The sequence below is a fragment of the Pan paniscus genome, chromosome 13 (genome assembly GCF_029289425.2).
Source record: "Pan paniscus chromosome 13, NHGRI_mPanPan1-v2.0_pri, whole genome shotgun sequence".
In the NCBI taxonomy this organism is placed as follows: domain Eukaryota; kingdom Metazoa; phylum Chordata; class Mammalia; order Primates; family Hominidae; genus Pan; species Pan paniscus.
In genome coordinates, this window is record NC_073262.2 from 30,107,190 (window position 1) to 30,127,182 (window position 19,993).

Below are 19,993 nucleotides of genomic sequence, written 5' to 3' on the forward strand. Positions count from 1 at the left end.
CCCAGGAGGTAGGTCCGGGCTGCAGTGAGCCAAGATCATGCCACTGCACTCCAGCCTGGGCAACAGAGCCAGACACTGTCAAAAAAAAAAAAAAAAAAAAGTCTTATTGGGTAAAATTCATACTGAAGTTTAATGGATTAAATGACATTATTTTACCTGGAATTGTTTAAAAATACTGCAGTAAAATCAAAAAATAAAAAAGTGTGAAATAAATGAAATCAGATGGTTAAATTCCTGATCATTGTTGAAAGTGATTATGAGAATAGGGCAATCATTATTATTACTATTCTGCCCACATTTGTTCATGTTTAAAATTTTTTATAATAAACAGTAAATAATGATTTGATGGTTTCAAAAATCCTGAATTCAAACACATAAAATAATAGCAACTCTAATTTGTTTCTAACTTAGTTGATGCAATCTACTAATCCAATATATTCATTTTAGTTTGATTTCAGTTGTAAGGGATGGGGACAGAGGCAGTGCAGGTACCGCAGTGGTGATACTGCTACAAGTTATTTGGTAATCCAAATGCTTTTCTATCACCTTCTTGTTACCAAAAGCAAATTTCAATGGACATCGTTTTGTCACTGTTTAGCATGCTCTGGAGGCTTCCTCAATTTCTGTGTGCTCAAGTAACAAAAATCTATTTAAATATTAGCCTATGCTAGGTATAATTGGAAAGCTATAAAGAAGAAAATTAATATGACATTCTATTTGTGTTTATATTTTGAGTATTTTCAAATGCATTGTTTCTGTTGATTCTTAAGGATTTCTAAAAGCAAAAAGTCACATATTATACCCCAAAGTCAAAAGGGTAAGTGAATACGAATCCCCTGACATCAGTTGCTTTGTGTTACTCTTCTCTTACATGAATGCATAGTTGACCATTCTTGGGAATGTCAGAGTAGACAGAGAGCTTCCTAAGGAAAGGGATTTTTAATGTATTCATTTTTGTATGCTTAGTACCTAAAAGAATATTTGACACATTATAGGCACTTGATAAATATTAATGCTTAAATTCCTCTAAATCCTTTACTGAAGTAGTAATTGGGTCGTCTGTCTACTTCTCTCATCGTCACTACTGTTTAATAGTATTATTAAAATAGTTTAATAAAATAGCATTGCTGTCTTTTCTGGACTTCCTGACTGGTTTGCTCGTATCCACTGTTGGCAATACCGATTACACTGCAGACAGAATTCTTCATAAAAGTTAATATGATCACATGAGAACACACACACACACACACACACACACACACACACACACACACACCTAAAACCATTCAATTGAGTTTTATGGCTCTAGTGCTATTATTATTACTACCTAAATCTGTCAGTATACATTTATTGTGTGATTATCTGATTAACGTGTGTCTTCCCTAACAGACCTTAAACCTCATTCTTAGAGCAGGAACTGAGTTTGTTTTGGTCCTTATCTCTATTTTCAGAGTTCTACATAAGGCCTAGAATATAATATATAGTCAATAATTTTGTCAAAAGAATTCATCCAGTAGTTCAATTTTAGCCTGCCTTGAGTTATTGTAGCATGTCATTTTCATTAGCCAAACTAAGCAGGTAAAACAACAGAATGGAGCAAGATTAAAATCAAAATATTAGAATCGCTTCTGCTTGTTAACAAATCACTGTAACACTTATAAGATTGTAACTTACAATGAACAGAAAAGCAACAACTCCATCTCCTTGCCAAAGAGGGATCCTGATTGTCAATTCAAGGAAGGTACTGAAAGAAATCCATAATCCTGCCTTTACCTATAACAGTTATATAAAAATTGAAAGTACATTTGGCAGCTTTCAGGAGCACAAACAATCCTATATGGGCAGCAGTGAGTGGAGGCAGTAAAAGAACTTACTGTGTTACCAATTTTAAAGAGTCATTTGATTTCAGTTCTTTGGCAAAACCTATTACCCAAAAAAAAAGTAAGCATATAGAAAACTTAAATATATTACTGATACATTTCAGGGTGTATTATTTGAAAACAAAAGAACTTTGAAGAGCATTCGTAACCTACTTCATTTTGTTGTTGAGCCCTAGGGCATTTCACAGGGCACCTTTACCTACAGCATTCCATGCTAGGCCCAGGCAGAATGCTTCTTCTCTTCCTCTCGGTGGTACTCTGTCTCATGTTATTATCATTTATGTGTCTGTGTGTTTCTCTCACTGGATTATAGATCTGTGAGAACAAGATCTGGCCCTACCTGAATAGCCTGGAACACAGTATGTGCTATAGTACAGCAACTCTACTGAATGCTGTGGTCTAATTTATAAAAATTTGATTTACACTAAAGATTCTGGAATAATATCCATTGTGTCAAAGAGAAGATGGCACCGAAGCATACTGGGCAAAAGGTGGCAGGGAAAAATAGTGCTTTAAGGACTAAATAGTGAATGAAGCTGAGTTTTTCTTTGGAGTTCCTCCCCGGCATTACCAGCCCTGAACTCCATAATGGTAATTCTTTAACTCATCACCCCCATTCATGTTCCCTGGCATTAAGATTTGGTGAATTTTAGCCATATGTATTGATGTATTGAAGAATATAAAGCATCTGATTAATTTCTCATCATTTTGAAGTGAAACTTTATGGAATATGTCATCAAATTATAACAATTTGAGATATTTTGATGAAATAAATTTTTTGTAAAGTTTTACCACCTACAAAATCATACCTATGCAAAGTTCACAGAATATTACAACAGGAGTAATCCTCAGATAATTTCTAGCTTAGCATCTGTGTACTCTGAGAGGTTTGGTTACTTTATTAATTAGCTAATAACATATTTACTGAGTGTCTCTTATAATCTGCACTAGGCAAGGCACTAGGAACACAGAAAAACTGATAACCTACTTGCAATGAGTTGCTAGTGCAGTAAGGCACATCATCTCTGAGCTGAGAATTATGGCCATGTTTTCCACTTGTAGAGGAGATATTTGCAGAATCTCAGCATTTAGAGAAAATGTGCCTTATCAACAATCATCTTGATGAACATATTAGTATTCATGGGGTCCTCATGTCTCTCCATAGGTACCATTGTCATAGAACATATTTCATCTGAAAAGAAATAACTCCCTGAAGGGCACACATTTTAGATCTAAATAGTACCCTTGCTTTTTGAAATTTTAATTTTGGGAACTTAATATACAGTCTACTGTTACCAAAAATCATCTTAAAGTAGCTATAGAATCCCAAAAGGATAATGAGTTCTTACAGAGTTTCCCCAGTTATGGAGAGGAAATCATTAGTAACTTAAGACAGAAATAAAGAAATCATCTAATTAATGTATTCAGAGATGAATCTTAATGTCCAATTATTCTCTTGATTTGACACAACCTAGTAACAACATAACATCGTCAGCAACATTGTATTAATGTTGGAAGAATTAGAAGGAAGGTAGCCAAGTGGGGGGAGGGAGAGACTGTTCTTAATCCTTTCTTTTTTCTTTTTCTATCACACAATAAGCAAACCTCCTACTTAAATTAATCACATTTTTAAAAAGTAAACCCACAGAATTAACCTGAAAACAATATTGTGCTGGGAAGTCTGAATTCTATTATAATCAAAGCTTATAAATATCACTTAAACAAAGGTCTATCTGTTCAATTCATTAAATATTAACAAATGATTTTCCTATCATTCAATGTAGTCTCTTAGTTCAGCTTCATTGATTGATTTAACCAATGTCTATTTAAACGTGTATAATTTCCGTATTTTGTAATTGGTCCAATATTAAATGATACTCACACAGAGCAAAAAGTTAACGTGCCAATATTGTCATGCTCCATATTCATGCTTCATTTCTTGAAAGAATTAAAATCAAGGAAGATATTTTTCAATATTTTCTATTTTTTATTAAATAATACATAGTAGTGGGTTTTTAATGTTTTTTAGAAAAGGTACTACAGTGAAAATCTGCATCCCATCTCCAAACCTCAGCCTCCCAGTTCTCCTCTACAAGAAACAAAAATAAAAAAGTCCCTCTTTCCAATTTTTTAAATTCTTCCCAAATTAAAAGGCCATATCTCTTGAAGCTCAAGACTTTCAATAAATAAATGGAAAAGAACAGCCACATCTTTTAAATATTAGTAATTTATAAAATGAAATAGTCATAATTAATAGCTGGGTATATTTAAGATCATTCAACCATACCTCACTTTCCCTCACTAAAACATTATAAAGTCAAACAAATGTTTATAAAAAATAAAGATCAGAATAGGAATATCAGTGTGGTTTTAATTGTTTCAAAAGTGAACTTACATTCTCTGGTTATATTTATATTTGGCAAATTTCCATTGTTCTAGTAGATATTCTTGAATTGCTTTGTTAGATAATCCCTCTCTATAATTTCCTTTTTTTTTTTTTTTTAACACTTCCACTTCTAAACAATTCTTCCTCTCCCCTTGCTCAAGTTTTAAGCAAATGTTTATCTGCTTTGCCCCAATCAGTCAGGTCAATGCTGTTGTTCTTTATAACATGCAGTTCTACTCTGGTATCCAGAATCACAGGTGGTGTTGAAATCACTGATATGAAAGTAAACATCTAAACAGTTTGTCCATAAAGAAAAAACACTGAGCTTGCAATGTATGCCAGAATCCATCTGGGCACTAGATTAGACACTAAGAATTACAACCTCATCCGAAAGTATGTACAAGACAGAGAACCTGGTCTCAAAGAACATAAGAGTCTAATTGAAGAGAGGTAATGCATGCAGAAAACATACACCATACACATGGCACTGCCATTCACACCCATTGAAACAATAAAATATGCAGGAATTCAAAGAAGAGAAAATGACCACTACAGGTTAATTGTCAGAGAAATGGTTTTTTTTTTTCCTTTTAGGAAAATATGATTTAACAACTACACCTCAAAATATGTGTAAGAATCATATATACATTTTTTTAAAATACAGAAGAGTGTGGCCAAGACATGAGGATGGAGACTTAGGAGACTACGTAAAGGACAATGAGTGGCATGGCTGGAGTGAAAGATTAAAAAATGAGAGAAATGGTCAGTCAGGTTAGAAAAGCAGTTTGGGATTATATCATAGACATGAGAAGCCAAGTTAAATAATTTAGCCATTACATGTAGAGAGGGTAGAGTCAGTGATAATTTTGATGAGAGAGATGACATGATAAAAAATGCCATTTAAAAATGATTACTGGGAGATTTTTATCCTATTCATGTATGCCCTCATTTATCCAACAAACACTGATTCGAGTCCTAGAATATCCAGGCATTGATTGTCCTATGAACCAGAGGAAAGACAAGCATTTCCCATACTCAATGTGCTTTTATTCTAGGGACAAAAGTAAGACAACAAGTGCCATTTATTGTGATATGTGGATGGTGCAGCACTGCATCCTAAATAATGTGGATGTAGAGAAGAATTACTTTCAGATAATGCTTGTGATCAGGGGAAAAAAATCCCAGGAGAAGGATAAGTATGAGTAAACGATATAAACTTGAAAAAGCAGCAGCAATGAAGACTTTTTAGGTACATGAGAATTATTCATGCAAAAGCACAGCGGCAGAGCACAAGGGAGCCCCCTCTCTGACCCCCAGTGTCGTGTCTCCTTGGCTCATCTGTGATTTCTGCTATAGCTGCACAGTACTGTGCAAACTCAGAGCTAGCATCCCCTTCAAGCATTTCCCATTTCAAGGACTTCTCAGGAAGCCCATTTAGCTCCTGCACAAATGCAGCCAAAGGCATTCTTCAACCAACCAGTGAGACACAGGAAATGGTGGATCAATGACTCAGCCTTCTGTCCTTCTGACAATTCTGGGACTATTATAGGTTTCTCAGATGTTTCAAGGAATGATGGCTTATTGCCCATTATAGGGACTTCAAAAACACATGCTAACAAAAACACACCCTGTATCTCTAGTCCCACTTCCTTATATACCCACCCAAATGTACTCCCTGCCACCAAGTCCTTGCCTCAGGCTCTACTTTCAGTAGAATCCAAATTAAGACAAAACATAATTTATTCAGGGTAACTATAGTAAAATGTTTGGTAGTAACAAGAGAGGTCAGAGTGTATGAGAAAGGATAGTTATCTTTGAAACTAAAGAGAGCATTGTGTATAATATCATGCCAGAAAGTTCGCATTTTATCTAAAAATGTTATAACCACTGAATGGTTTAAAACAGGAGAATAATACAATCAAGATTCTTATTTTAAAACAACCCCTGGTAGCAGTGTAAGAAATATTAATTGCATCATCCTAGAGTGAGAACTGGGAGGCTGATTTAGAGACTATACTGTGATCCAAGCAGGTGTTTTGAGTCTTCATTAAGGAATTAACTGTAGGGATGAATATGAGAGGCAAAAACCACTTGGTATTAATGCTTGGTTGGATATGTAATGTGTGAGTAGAAATGCCATTCATCCAATGATAGAATACAGGAGAAAGAGGTTTGGGAGGAAAATGAGTTAATTTTTCAGCATGTTGAAACCAAGAGCTTGGGGTAAAATTCACATGGAGCAATTCGAGTTTTTTAATTTCTTGGTAGAGATTTAGATTACAGACACAGACATATGTTGAACTAGTTTGTGTCAGGCCCTGTGACAGATTGTCCCGAATATTCCTTACTTTATTTAACCTTCATAGCAATCCCAAAACATGAGATTATGTGTTCATAACTTTTTATTTTAGAAAACACATTTACAGGGTTTGTTTGGAAGCACACAGCAAGTAAACAGTGGTGATGGAATTTGAACGCAGGTCTGATTGGCTGAACAATGTTCCTTAGAGTATATCACTCTGTCTCTGCCATACTACGTGTAACACCATCTTCATCTTAAAACAGCCGCTTATCGTAGAGCTATAGTTTTCAACTATAGCAAATAGTAAGGTAACTAGTCCTATGGGGCTCACACCTGAACCACAAATAGCTTGACGTTATACTAAACAATTGAGCTAATCTATTACCCTACCTACAATGTAATTCACTCTTCATATTGGTGTATATATATACCTATATATAATATATATACCATATAACAACATGATATTATTATAAATGGTTCTACCAGTTTCATCCCAAGTGAAATATAATTTTCATGAATTTATAAACCACACCACCACTTATAATTTACAAGCAAATAAAGAACTAGAGTGCTCATCTTAAGTAATATACACAATACCAACAGGATGAAGGGGGAGGAGATAACTGTATAACAGCACAAAATGGTAGGTGGTTATTGTCATTGGAATGCTTCACAGAACAGATGGGTGAGGTATCCTGTGGTGTGTTCAAGAAAAGGCGGTTCCGGGTATAGAGCAATGGCTTGGAAGAATACACATGGAGCTCTGAGTGGATGAAGATTCAAGGCCATGAGTGTACTGAAAAACCAAGATATAATTGTACTAAGAATCAAGATTTAATAAGCAATAGGGGGAATAAATACATGAGGTAAAATCAGTTATATACACGTGTGTGTGTGAGAGAGAGAGAACTCTTTATTAATAAACACAGACTTCCAAAGATAGAATAATAAAATATTCAGATTGGAAGAGACATGAGATAGCATTCTATCTCCCAATGTTTAATTCCACTCTCATTTTGTAAAAGAAAAAATATAAGTGGAGAGGTTAAATAATCTTTTTCAGGGTTTAAATCCATATGTGGGCTGGGCATTTATGGAACATTTATCTGTCTAGCATTGTGGTAGACTGAGGACTGTAAAATAAATAGAACAGTGGTCCTTCCTTCAAGCATCTTATGCAATTCTATTTTAAGGATGGTTCTTTACTATTCATGAGACAATGGGTTCACTAAGGAGATAAAACAAAGACTCATGGAATTTGTAAGGGTTCCATTAGGAATATTTTTATTTCCTTAAGCTTTAGTAAATCATGTGTAGTTAGTCCATGGCCTATGTTTCTTGCCCAAAAACCTAAAGAATAAATATTTGTGGAACCTCTGAAAGAATTACAACTCTCTTAAATGAAAGTATCTTCTTTTATATTCATTTTGAACATTAAGCAAGATATTAGTTGAAAAGAGTTTAATTTCTCCACTCAACTGGTGGTTCTCAAACACAGGTCAGTGGGCCTCACCCCGATGTGTCTGATGGAGCAGGTCCAGAATGGGCTCAGAAAACCTGCACTTCTCTCAAGCTCCCAGTGATGCCCATGCTACTTGTCTGGTGATATCACTTTGCAAACCACAGCATAAATTAGACCATGAACAACTTGTAGGCAGGAACTACGTCTCACTTATTTCTGTATGTTTAGTGTCTACCACACATTAGAATCTCAACAAATGTTCATGGGAACATGTAAATCATTGACTAATTACATACATGATGTAGCAAAAAAACTTTGGCTAATTTGGATTATTAAATCCCCAGTTCAAGAGTCTTCTTGTTACTCCCACTTATAAGGAAATTAATAAATCAAGGAAATATTAAGTAATTGCTGCCCCATTTGCTGAAAACGGAAAAGCTGAACTCTATGTTGTCATGGATACAGTATTCTATTTTCAGTACTAGTCGTGTCCTACTTGTTAATGACTGTTACAGTAACCAATAGGAAAATAACACTTCACTCACCACATTTCATTAAATTTAACACCTCATATTAAGCTTAATGGGACAATAAGAACAAAGTTCTGCTTGCCAATTGTTTACAGAATTCCACCATTTCCCTGTAGTTAGCGACTTACACAGCATCAATCTTTATGAACAGCTTCCAAAATAAAAAGGAGATAGGAAAATAAAAGTGTTCTATTTGACTTAATAATAATGACCTCTGGGCCGGACATTTCCTGACATTTAACCAACAGTTGAATTAAAAGACTCCACTGTCTTTGATTCAGGGTCTCTGCTTCTACCAGAGATTATTACCTCTCAGGAAATACCCTTACTTTCCAACATTACAAATTTAATGAAAGAGAAAGTAGAATAATATGAATCCCGAGCATCAGAATCTTCAGATCTTTGCATTTTACAGTGGTAAATGCAAAATATGGATGGAGAGTAGACAAAATCAATTAACTTGAATAAGATTCTTCACAGTTTGATCTTGATGTCAATCACAATGAAATAATGACCTCCATCGTAGAAACCTGGAGTCGCATTACTTTTTTCAAGGAAAGTTGAACTGTGAGGGTAAAGAGCTTAATAATGCATAAGGCTAGAAGAGATTATAAACAAACAGTACAGGCTTAGAAGAAAAGAAAAAAGATAATTAAATACATTTAATGATTCACACATCTGAGCAAAAGATCAAGGAAATATTGGAAAATATAACATCATTTCTAAGTCAACGGAAATAAATGGGGAAGGAGAAAAGGACAGATAACTCAGAGGGACTGAATAAATCTCAGATAGGATATAAAAGACTGGAAACAGATGTTTATATTAAACTGCCAATGGAGTGGTGAAACCATACAGATTGTGGTACCAATTTAACTGGAAAGAGCTATGGCGAGCAGACAGAGATTTGAGTTGGAGCTCTATTTTCCACCAGTGAACTAAAAGAGGTGGCTGCTGCCGCTACTGCTAATGATGAACACCATATGCTAGCAAGAGACATAGCCAGTGTGCTCTGCTGTGTGTGTTGGTTAGGGAAGATATGTGTAATTTTCTTTATCTGATACAGAATTAGTGCAACTTCAAATAACTACATGCAGAATGCCTGAAGAGAAGACCATATTGCTTCTCATTGAAAAAGTCAAGAGTAAGTCATTAAAAAAAAATTCACTTCAACAATTCAGTTGCAGTAATTTTACCGTGATTTAGCCATGGTATTGCTCTAGTTGTCTATTTTATTTTCATAGCAGAAAGGAAGACTACAACAGAATATTAACCACGTAGTCAAATAGTCAAAGTGATATAAACAAAAAAGAAACTTGCTGCTTACAGTCCTTTTTAAATGAGCATTATGGTTCTCTGTACATATATTCAATAGTTTTGTCAGTATATCAGCAAAACGCATTCGAACCTTGTGTTCTAGATAAATTTAGTCTTACACTTTAAAATGTCAGTTCCTCAGTTTGAAAAAAACAATCTTTAAAAAAAATACTATAATAGAAGTGCCAATTTGGGTTTGTTGTTTGCTTATTGTTTTAACAGAATGTTAGGGTCCACATTCAAGATTAAAATAAACAAACAGTTAAGGTAAATGAAAAGAAAAGGGCAACTAGAGAAGTGGCACGCAAGTCATCTTGTTTTCTTTTTGAAACCAGCTGTAACTGCCTTAATTCTGAGGCTGTTTGCCTAGGTGTTTCCTAGTTAATCTAATCAATTCAGCAGGAAAAAAGAAAATCCTGGTCATTTTCTTTCACATTCAAACAAACAAAATGACTGTCTACTAGAATTTTTATGCCCCCATCATTATATTAATGTTACATAGACTTTGTCGAAACGTTCTTTCTTTTTTTCTCCATGTCTCATTAAAATATGGACAGGACAAAGGGAGAGCCACAGGATAACTTTAAAAATATTTTGGTAGTCCTCATTAAAAAGAGTTTAAGCACCTTGGATTTTATTTTATTACATGGTAATAAAACTCAGCCAGAGGAGAGATGTTCAATCTGGAACTCCAAGGCCAAAATATAAGCGCAGCTAACTCATAACCAATGAGCCTTTGACAGGGTGGACTTGCAGCTGAGGAAGCCTGTTGACACCCCCAAAAAAACCATCTGCACTATTTAAGCTACTACTTTTTTTTGTGATCACTGCCTTACCAGCTGAAGTTCCTTTTACACCCATTAATACGAAAAGAGGAGGAAACAAAAAGAAACTTATGACAGAATGTGAACCTCTTAGCAATTATTACCAGATAAACTTTAATACGATATGTTTACTGATCTAGTTCTGCTCTGAAAATAATTTGTTAGTGGGAAAAAAACACGAAAAAACTGAGGCAAGGAGGGAAACACTGAGGAAATGTAACTGCCAGCAGAGACAGATTAACACTGCCTTACAAGCTAATGTCATTTTATTCTTTTCTAGGGGCCTGAGACTTCTTTCCACCGCTGAAATAGTCTTTTGGATCTCTGATATCAAGAGCAAACATGTATTACTTGACAGCATTCTAAACTCATCTGTGGGAGCAGATTTAAACCCCCTGATTCTGCCTCAAGCTCCTGGTTGAATGTCGTGGCACATGGCAAGCCTAAATGTGCAACTCCTCCACGAGACTGTGCGTGATCAATCCCAGCACGCTGGTGAGTACCGTTCACCTTCAGACCCCTTTTGGGCCAGGAATCCCACTGAAATGCCTAGCAAAGCTTTTCATTCCCAGCTAAGAAGAGCAATTGCTCTCTCTGGAAAAACTTTTCCAAATGCTCTTTGAACAAACAAGAGACTTTGAAGCTTGCTTGAAGAAGGCAGACGGACACAGAGCTGTGCTCCATCCCCCTCTATCCTGCATAGGTTCCAAGAATCAACAATGAATGAGAGTGTGGAAAGAAATTGGAATTGTAGAAGTGCCAAAGGTATCCCTTGGAGCAGTGTGTATATTGTGTTGTCATGTAAAAGAGCCCTTGAAAGATAAAGGAACTGAGTCCAATTATATTACTGATTCCATGTTCATCTGAATCACTGTCTACCTTCAAACTTCCAAAGATATCACATTGCCTGCAATAATTAATTCACCTCTTACTTCCAAAAACACGTTAGAAAATTAATTCCCAATGCTAAAATGAATTTGGCAGCACAACACATTACAATTTTGCAGGTTACCTGGCAATCATTTTGAAATGTTATCTTGGGTAAAATGTACTCTTGTATCTGCCTCACAGACCCAGTCTGTCTGATTCGTGGACTTTACTTATCATTACATTAAATATACCCATTATAAAAGAATACAACATTTATATAGATATTAAAATATATTTTAACTATGAGGACAGTAATACTAATTTTTACTACAAGTAAGCTAGGACAAACATTTTGCTCATATGAAAATGAATGAAAAATCATGTAAATAAATAAGTTGGACGTAAATTTTGTCATTATTGGATGGTTGTTACTGTGGTTCATCATGGGAGATACCTATGCAATAATTTAATCTCAGCTTAAGGGCAGCCAGGACTGCAATGAATTAATGTGCTTTAACCAGAATATAAATTTCTGGATTTGCATATCAGAACCTAGGACTCACTAAACACCATCAAAATCTAACTCTATAATTTGCAGGTGTGTCAACAAATGAGAAAACTACTTGGGACATGGTAATAGTCACAATGGTTGAAATACCAGGTGTAATCAAGTAGAAGGTTTTTTTTTTTTTCATCATTTTAAGGGTTTTCTTTTTTGTTTTTCTGGATTTTTAGAAAATTTTTTACTAAGGACTGAGGCTTCAGAATGCACAAACTCAGAGGAAACTCAGACTCTCTTAGATGGGCTCTCATTTGGACTACTCCAGTCCCAAAAAATGCCTATTTATATAAATATTGCAGTAGAAAAAAAAAAGCTGGACACAGCTGGCTACTCTTTCCCTTGGCAAAGAAAAGCAATGGCTTACCATCCTTCTGTTTATGGCAACACCAACTACTTTATTTGAAAAGTCACTCATTTCTATGATTGCAGTGGACATGTTTTCATCAACAGAGCAGTTCAGGAGGAAAAAATTATTTTATTAGCTAATTTTCCTTTCATGAATTAGGGATTTTTCTCTGCACAGAGAGAAATTTCAAACCCCTCCAGAAATGGAAGCATGCCCATGGATTGACTACTACAGATCAAGTTTCCAGTGCGCTAATAACCTGCTCCAGTGAAAACATATTTTTAATTTGCTTTTAGGGTTATTTATTTTTTTATTATTACGTTAAGGGTTTATAACTTAATGTCAAACATAATTTTGCATGAAGTATGTGACTGTACTATGATGCAGTAGATAAGCTTAGTGTGCATGGTTAACGTGGTCTCAAACGATGTTTTGAGAAAATGGATCACCATTTGGCAGGGTGCCATTCCGTAAACTGCTCAGTAGAACTTTAAAGGGAAAAAGTTGCAAAGAATTTTTGTGTTTTGCAAAAATATTCCTAGTAATATTAGAAGCAGAAAAAATAATTACTCTCTTATTGCTTTCTATTGGATGTAACAAATTATAGGCAGCTAATTAAGAAATTAAAAGGTTTGCGATTAGAAATTGCAAAGTCATATTTATTGTATATTGTCAACCCAGCCAAGTAGCATATTTTTAAATGGGGATATTTGTTTTAAAATACAGTAGTCACCATAGTGTCTCCAAGCTTTATGATCAGTCTGGTAAACATTTAGGAGCATCTACAATGTGCCAAGCATTATGCTGGAAATGGCAGATACAAAAATAAAAACTATATTGCCACTGCTCTCAAGAAGCTCACTGTCTAATGGAGGAGACAGGCAGAGACAAATTCTGTCAATGTAATTTGGTAAGCACTATAATGCAGTTATGCAGAGGTTCTCTGGAACATAGATAAGGAGCATTTGGCCAAGATTTAGGCATAGGGTGAAAGGTCAGGAAATGTCTCCACAGGAGACTGGGGACAGACTTAGTGTTTCAAGTTGGAAGACAAAGAACCAAGAGAATAGGCTTGGCCAAATAAAACATTATTTGTTCACATATCTATCCATAACTTTAAATAAATATATATAACATTGTGTGTCATTAAGCCATTTTCACATGCTTTTTAGCTCATCTGATTCTTATACCAATGCTTTAACCACTGAAAGGTATTGGTATCTTCACTCTACAGGTAAGAAAAGTAAAGCCCTAAATAGTTCTGTGACCAGCCCAGGGTCACTCAGGTAACTAATGCATTTGTAATAAAACCTTGAGTCAACCACAGAACTCCTGATTTCCAGCCAAACAGGCATTCTGGCCAGTCTTGCCATGATCCACTCATTTATCATGTAATCACTAACAAAACAACAACTACAGCTCCAGGCATAGCAATGCATGATTAAAGAATCATTTTTGAAATATCATTTTTTTGCCTTTCCAGTTAAAACAAAAAGTTTATCAATTTAACATAATCAATAAGGATCTCATATATATTTTAAATATCAACTGCTCATTAACCAAAATGCTAAATCAAGTCATACAGATCATGAAATCAAAACTTCACTTCTGTGTCTCCAAAGTGCCAAATACAAATATTTTCAGCAGATCAGTAAATGAAGTCTGTGGAGGTAAAGGCATTCCAGTCTTGTAACTGGCCTATTTGTCATAATAGCCATGCAAGTTATCCAACCAATTACAGAACATTTACTAAGATACTGTGATGCTGATTGGATTGCAGGGTCAATGATCTGATTTTGTCATTATATTAAGTAAAATAAGTGAATTGTGAAACTTCTATAGTTTTTTAATAAATTGAATTATCTTTATAGACAATTGTCATATAGTGAACAGTTCTACTCTGGAGTTTCCACTCTTGCTTCAAAATATTTATTTTTGATACAAGAGAGGTAAATCTTAGCTAAGATAGCATTAATTTAACCTGGTATGTCATGATTACTTTTTTATTTTTGTTGTTGTCATTCATATTGAAGGGTTTTATATTGTGCATAGGCTGGTCTGAATAAACGTCTAATTCGCCAGGAAAATTGTGTGTGACAAAATGTTTACTTTGAAAATGTTACGAAAAAAATTTTTCTCTATCTATAGAACCACAGAACTAGTTATTGGTAACAATGACCTTTTGATTAGGAGTCTACTTAGATTTGGGTGTCTGCTGCAACTCTTCTTAGTATTTTTTAGTTACCTATATCCTTACCAAGCAAAAACCACACACCTCCAAAGGCTATGTATATTAGTCAAGTTAGATTAGGCTATAATACAATAACAAACAAATCCCCCAAATCACAGTATAATTCATAAAGATTTAGTGATTGCTCATGCAAAGTCCTCTGTGGGTTTGCTGGCTTCCAAGTGATGTCACAGGGATTCAGACTACTTATATCTTCTAACTATGTCAACAGGAATATTCAACTTCAAGGTTGCTGCATTAGGGAAAAAGAGAGCTGAAGCACCACACACCAGCTCATAAATGCATTTTGCCTGGAAGAGACTCACATTACTTCCCATCTCAGCCCACTGGCCAGAAGTAGTTAGACGGGATTGCCTAACTTCTAGAGGAGTGGGAAATGTGGGAGGGTACTTGAATTGTCTCTGAACTGAAAATTTCTCTGCCAAACTGGGCATGGTTCTTACATTAGGCACTTAAATTTCTAACATCCTCAGAAACCGATAAATTCCCTGGTTCAAACACACCACAACATTGATTATGCATTTAGTGCTAGAAGTAATATAATATCAAATGTTAAATAGCGGAGGAGATATTTTTAAACTGATAAGAATAAAATTACAGAATTGCTTTAAGCCAATTAAGTAGAAAGAAAACTAACTTTCCTAATTATTTTGTTATATATTCCAACTAAATATTTATAGAAATCCTATAATCTGTGACAGGAAGACTCAGAAAAACTCTTCAAGTTTTCCTGAAGTGATACTGCTGCAAGCACTGGATCTGGGATTTGGATCTACTGAATCTTACTCCATCAATACTCTTTCTACTTTATCATGCTGAGCCACCAAATGTCAATCAATCAAAAAAGGGATCAACATCCCTCCCCCATCCAGCTAAACCAAAATACCCTGCAAGTAGAAGGCACCTTCAACCTATGGTTCATGAGTCTTCTACCGGGAAGGGGTCAGAGTGAGGCTCAAAGGTAAGAAATCTACCTGCTATTTCAAGGAAGCTAAATCATGAAAGTTTGCCCAAAATGCCCATTAGAAGTGAGAATAAAGGGAACCAATGAGATAGGAAGACTTTTAAATGCAGCAGGAGTTAAGTCTTGAAACCAATCAATTTAGTGCATTAAGAACAAGTTTTGGCATCAGGCTGGCCTAGTTTGGTTACTGATCATGCCATTTACAAAGCAAGTGATTTGGTGCAATTTGCTTAACCTTGTTATGCCTCAATTTCCTAGTTCTATCAAATGGGCATAATGTCTACCTTGTTAGATTATTATGAGGATTATATTAAAGGAATTCATACAGGCATACCTGGTTTTATTGTATTGTGCTTTATTGAGCTTCACAGATAACCATGTCTCTTACAAATTGAAGGTTTTGTGCAACCCTGCATCAAGCCAAGTCTATCAGAGCCATTTTTTTCAATAGCATGAGCTCCTGTCTCTGTGTCATATTTTGGTAGTTCTCACAATATTTCAAATTTTTCATTATGATATCTGGTATGGTGATCTGGTATCAGTGATCTCTAAAGTTACTATTTTAATTGTCGTGGGGCACCATGAACCACACCAATGTAAGACGGCAAACTTAATCCACAAATTTTGTATATGTTCTGACTGGTCTACTAAACAGCCATTCCCCTACCTCTCTCCCTCTCCTTGGGCCTCCCTATTCCCCGAGACACAACATTATTAAAATTAGGCCAATTAATAATTCTACAATTGCCTCTAAGTGTTCAAGTGAAAGGAAGAGTCACATATTTCTCACTTTAAATCAAAAGCTACCAATGTTTAAGCTTAGTGAGAAAGGTATGTCAAAAGCTGAGAGAGGCTAAATGGGCTTCTTGCACCAAACAGCCGAGTTGTGTATTTAAAGGTAAAGCTCTTAAAGGCAACTAAAGTGCTATTCCAGTAAACAGGTGAATTACAAAAAAAGCAAAACAGCCTTATTGGTGATATGGTGAAAGTTTTAGTGATCTGGGAAGATTAAACCAGCCACAACATACTCATAAGCTAAAGCAAGCCCCTAACACTCTTCAATTCTATGAGGCTCTCAAAGAAACAGCAGAAGAAAAGTCAGTACCTATCAGAGGTTGGTTCATAAGGTTGAAGGAAAGAAGCAGTCTCTATAACATAAAAGTGCAAGGTGAAGGAGCAAGAGCTGATGGAGAAGTTATCCAGAAGATCTAGCTAAGATTACTGATGAAGGTGGTTACCCTAAACAACAGATTCCCATGTAGATTAAATAGCCTTCTATTAGAAGATGTCATCTAGGACTTTCATAGCTAGACTCTCCTACCAACAATGTAAAAGCGTTCCTATGTCCCCACATCCTCTCTAGTAACTGGTGTAAATTGATATCTCATTGTGATTTTGATTTGCATTTCTCTAATGACCAGTGATGATGAGCTTTTATTCATATGTTTGTTGGCCACATAAATGTCTTCTTTTGATAAGAGTCTATTCATATCCTTCACCCACTTTTTGATGGTGTTGTTTTTTTCTTGTAAATTTGTTTAAGTTCCTTGTAGATTCTGGATATTAGCCCTTTGTCAGATGGATAGATTGCAAAAACTTTCTCCCATTCTGTAGGTTGCCTGTTCACTCAGATGATAGTTTCTTTTGCTGTGCAGAAGCTCTTTAGTTTAATTAGATCCCATTTGTCAATTGTGGCTTTTGTTGCCATTGCTTTTGGTGTTTTAGTCATGAAGTCTTTGCCCATGCCTATGTCCTGAATGGTATTGCCTAGGTTTTCTTCTAGGGATTTTATGGTTTTAGGTCTTACATTTAAGTCTTTAATCCATCTTGAGTCAATTTTTGTATAAGGTGTAAGGAAGGGGTCCAGTTTCAGTTTTCTGCATAAGGCTAGCCAATTACTCAATGCCATTTATTAAATAGGGAATCCTTTCCTCGTTGCTAGTTTTTGTCAGGTTTGTGAAAGGTCAGATGGTTGTAGACGTGTGGCATTATTTTTGAGGCCTCTGCCCTGTTCCATTGGTCTATATATCTGTTTTGGTACCAGTACCATGCTGTTTTGATTACTGTAGCCTTGTAGTGTAGTTTGAAGTAAAGTAGCATGATGCCTCCAGCTTTGTTCTTTTGCTTAGGATTGTCTTGGCTATACAGGCTTTTTTTGGTTCCATATGAAATTTAAAGTAGATTTTTCTAATTCTGTGAAGAAAGTCAATGGTAGCTTGATGGGGATAGCATTGAATCTATAAATTACCTTGGGCAATATGGCCATTTTCACAATATTGATTCTTCCTATACATGAGCATGGAATGTTTTTCAATTTGTTTGTGTCTTTTCTTATTTCCTTGAGAAGTGGTGTGTAGTTCTCCTTGAAGAGGTCCTTCACATCCCTTGTAAGTTGTATTCCTAGGTATTTTATTCTCTTTGTAGCAATTGTGAATGGGAGTTCACTCATGATTTGGCTGTTTGTCTGTTATTGGTGTAGAGGAGTACTTGTAATTTTTGCACATTGATTTTGTATCCTGAGACTTTGCTGAAGTTGCTTATCAGCTTAAGGAGTTTTGGGGCTGAGATGATGGGGTTTTCTAAATACACAATCATGTCATCTGCAAACAGAGACAATTTGACTTCCTTTCTTCCTATTCGAATACCCTTTATTTTTTTCTCTTGCCTGATTGTCCTGGCCAGAACTTCCAATACTATGTTGAATTGGAGGGGTGAGATAGGGCATCCTTGTCTTGTGCCAGTTGTCAAAGGGAATGCTTCCAGATTTTGCCCATTCAGTATGATATTCGCTGTGGGTTTGTCACAAATGGCTCTTATTATTTTGAGATATGTTCCATCAATACCTAGTCTATTGAGAGTTTTTAGCATGAAGGGGGTGCTGAATTTTATCGAAGGTCTTTTCTGCATCTATTGAGATAATCATGTGATTTTTGTCATTGGTTCTGTTTATCTGATAGATTATGTTTATTGATTTGCATATGTTGAACCAGCCTTGCATCCCGGGGATGAAGCTGACTTGATCGTGGTGGATAAACTTTTTGATGTGCTGCTGGATTCAGTTTGCCAGTATTTTATTGAGGATTTTTGCACTGATGTTCATCAGGGATATTGACCTGAAATTTTTTTTTGTTGTATCTCTGCCAGCTTTTGGTTTCAGGATGATGCTGGGCTCATAAGATGAGTTAGGGAGGAGTCCCTCTTTTTCTATTGTTTGAATAGTTTCAGAAGGAATGGTACCAGCTCCTCTTTGTACCTCTGGTAGAATTTGGCTGTGAATCCATCTGGTCCTGGGCTTTTTTTGGTTGTTAGACTATTAATTACTGCCTCAATTTCAGAACTTGTTATTGGTCTATTCAGGGATTCAACTTCTTCCTGGTTTAGTCTCAGGTGGGTGTATGTGTCCAGGAATTTATACATTTCTTCTGAATTTTCTAGTTTATTTGCATAGAGGTGTTTATAGTAGTCTCTGATGGTAGTTTATATTTCTGTGGGATCAGTGGTGATATTCTCTTTATCATTTTTCATTGTGTCTATCTGATTCTTCTCTCTTTTCTTCTTCATTAGTCTGCCTAGTGGTCTATATATTTTGTTAATCTTTTCAAAAAGCAGCTCCTGGATTCACTGATTTTTTAAGGGTTTTTTGTGTCTCTATCTCATTCAGTTCTGCTCTAATTTTAGTTATTTCTTACCTTCTGCTTGCTTTTGAATTTGTTTGCTCTTGCTTCTCTAATTCTTTTAATTGTGATGTTAGGGTGTCAATTTTACATCTTTCCTGCTATCTCCTGTGGGCATTTAGTGCTATAGGTTTCCCTTTAAACAGGGCTTTAGCTGTGTCTGGTACATTGTGTCTTTGTTCTCACTGGTTTCGAAGAACTTGTTTATTTCTCCCTTAATTTTGTTATTTACCCAGCAGTCATTCAGGAGCAGGTTGTTCAGTTTCCATGTAGTTGTGTGGTTTTGATTGAGTTTTTTAATCCTGACTTCTAATTTGATTGCACTGTGGTCTGGGAGACTATTTGTTATGATTTACATTATTTTGCATTTGCTGAGTAGTGTTTTACTTCCAATTATGTGGTCAATTTTAGAATAAGTGCAATGTGGTGCTGAGAAAAATGTATATTCTGTTGATCTGGGGTAGAGAGTTCTGTAGATGTCTGCTTGGTCAAGAGCTGAGTTCAAGTCCTGAATATCCTTGTTAACCTTCTGTCTTGTTGATCTAATATTGACAGTTGGGTGTTAAAGTCTCCCACTACTATTGTGTGGGAGTCTAAGTCTCTTTGTAGGTCTCTAAGAACT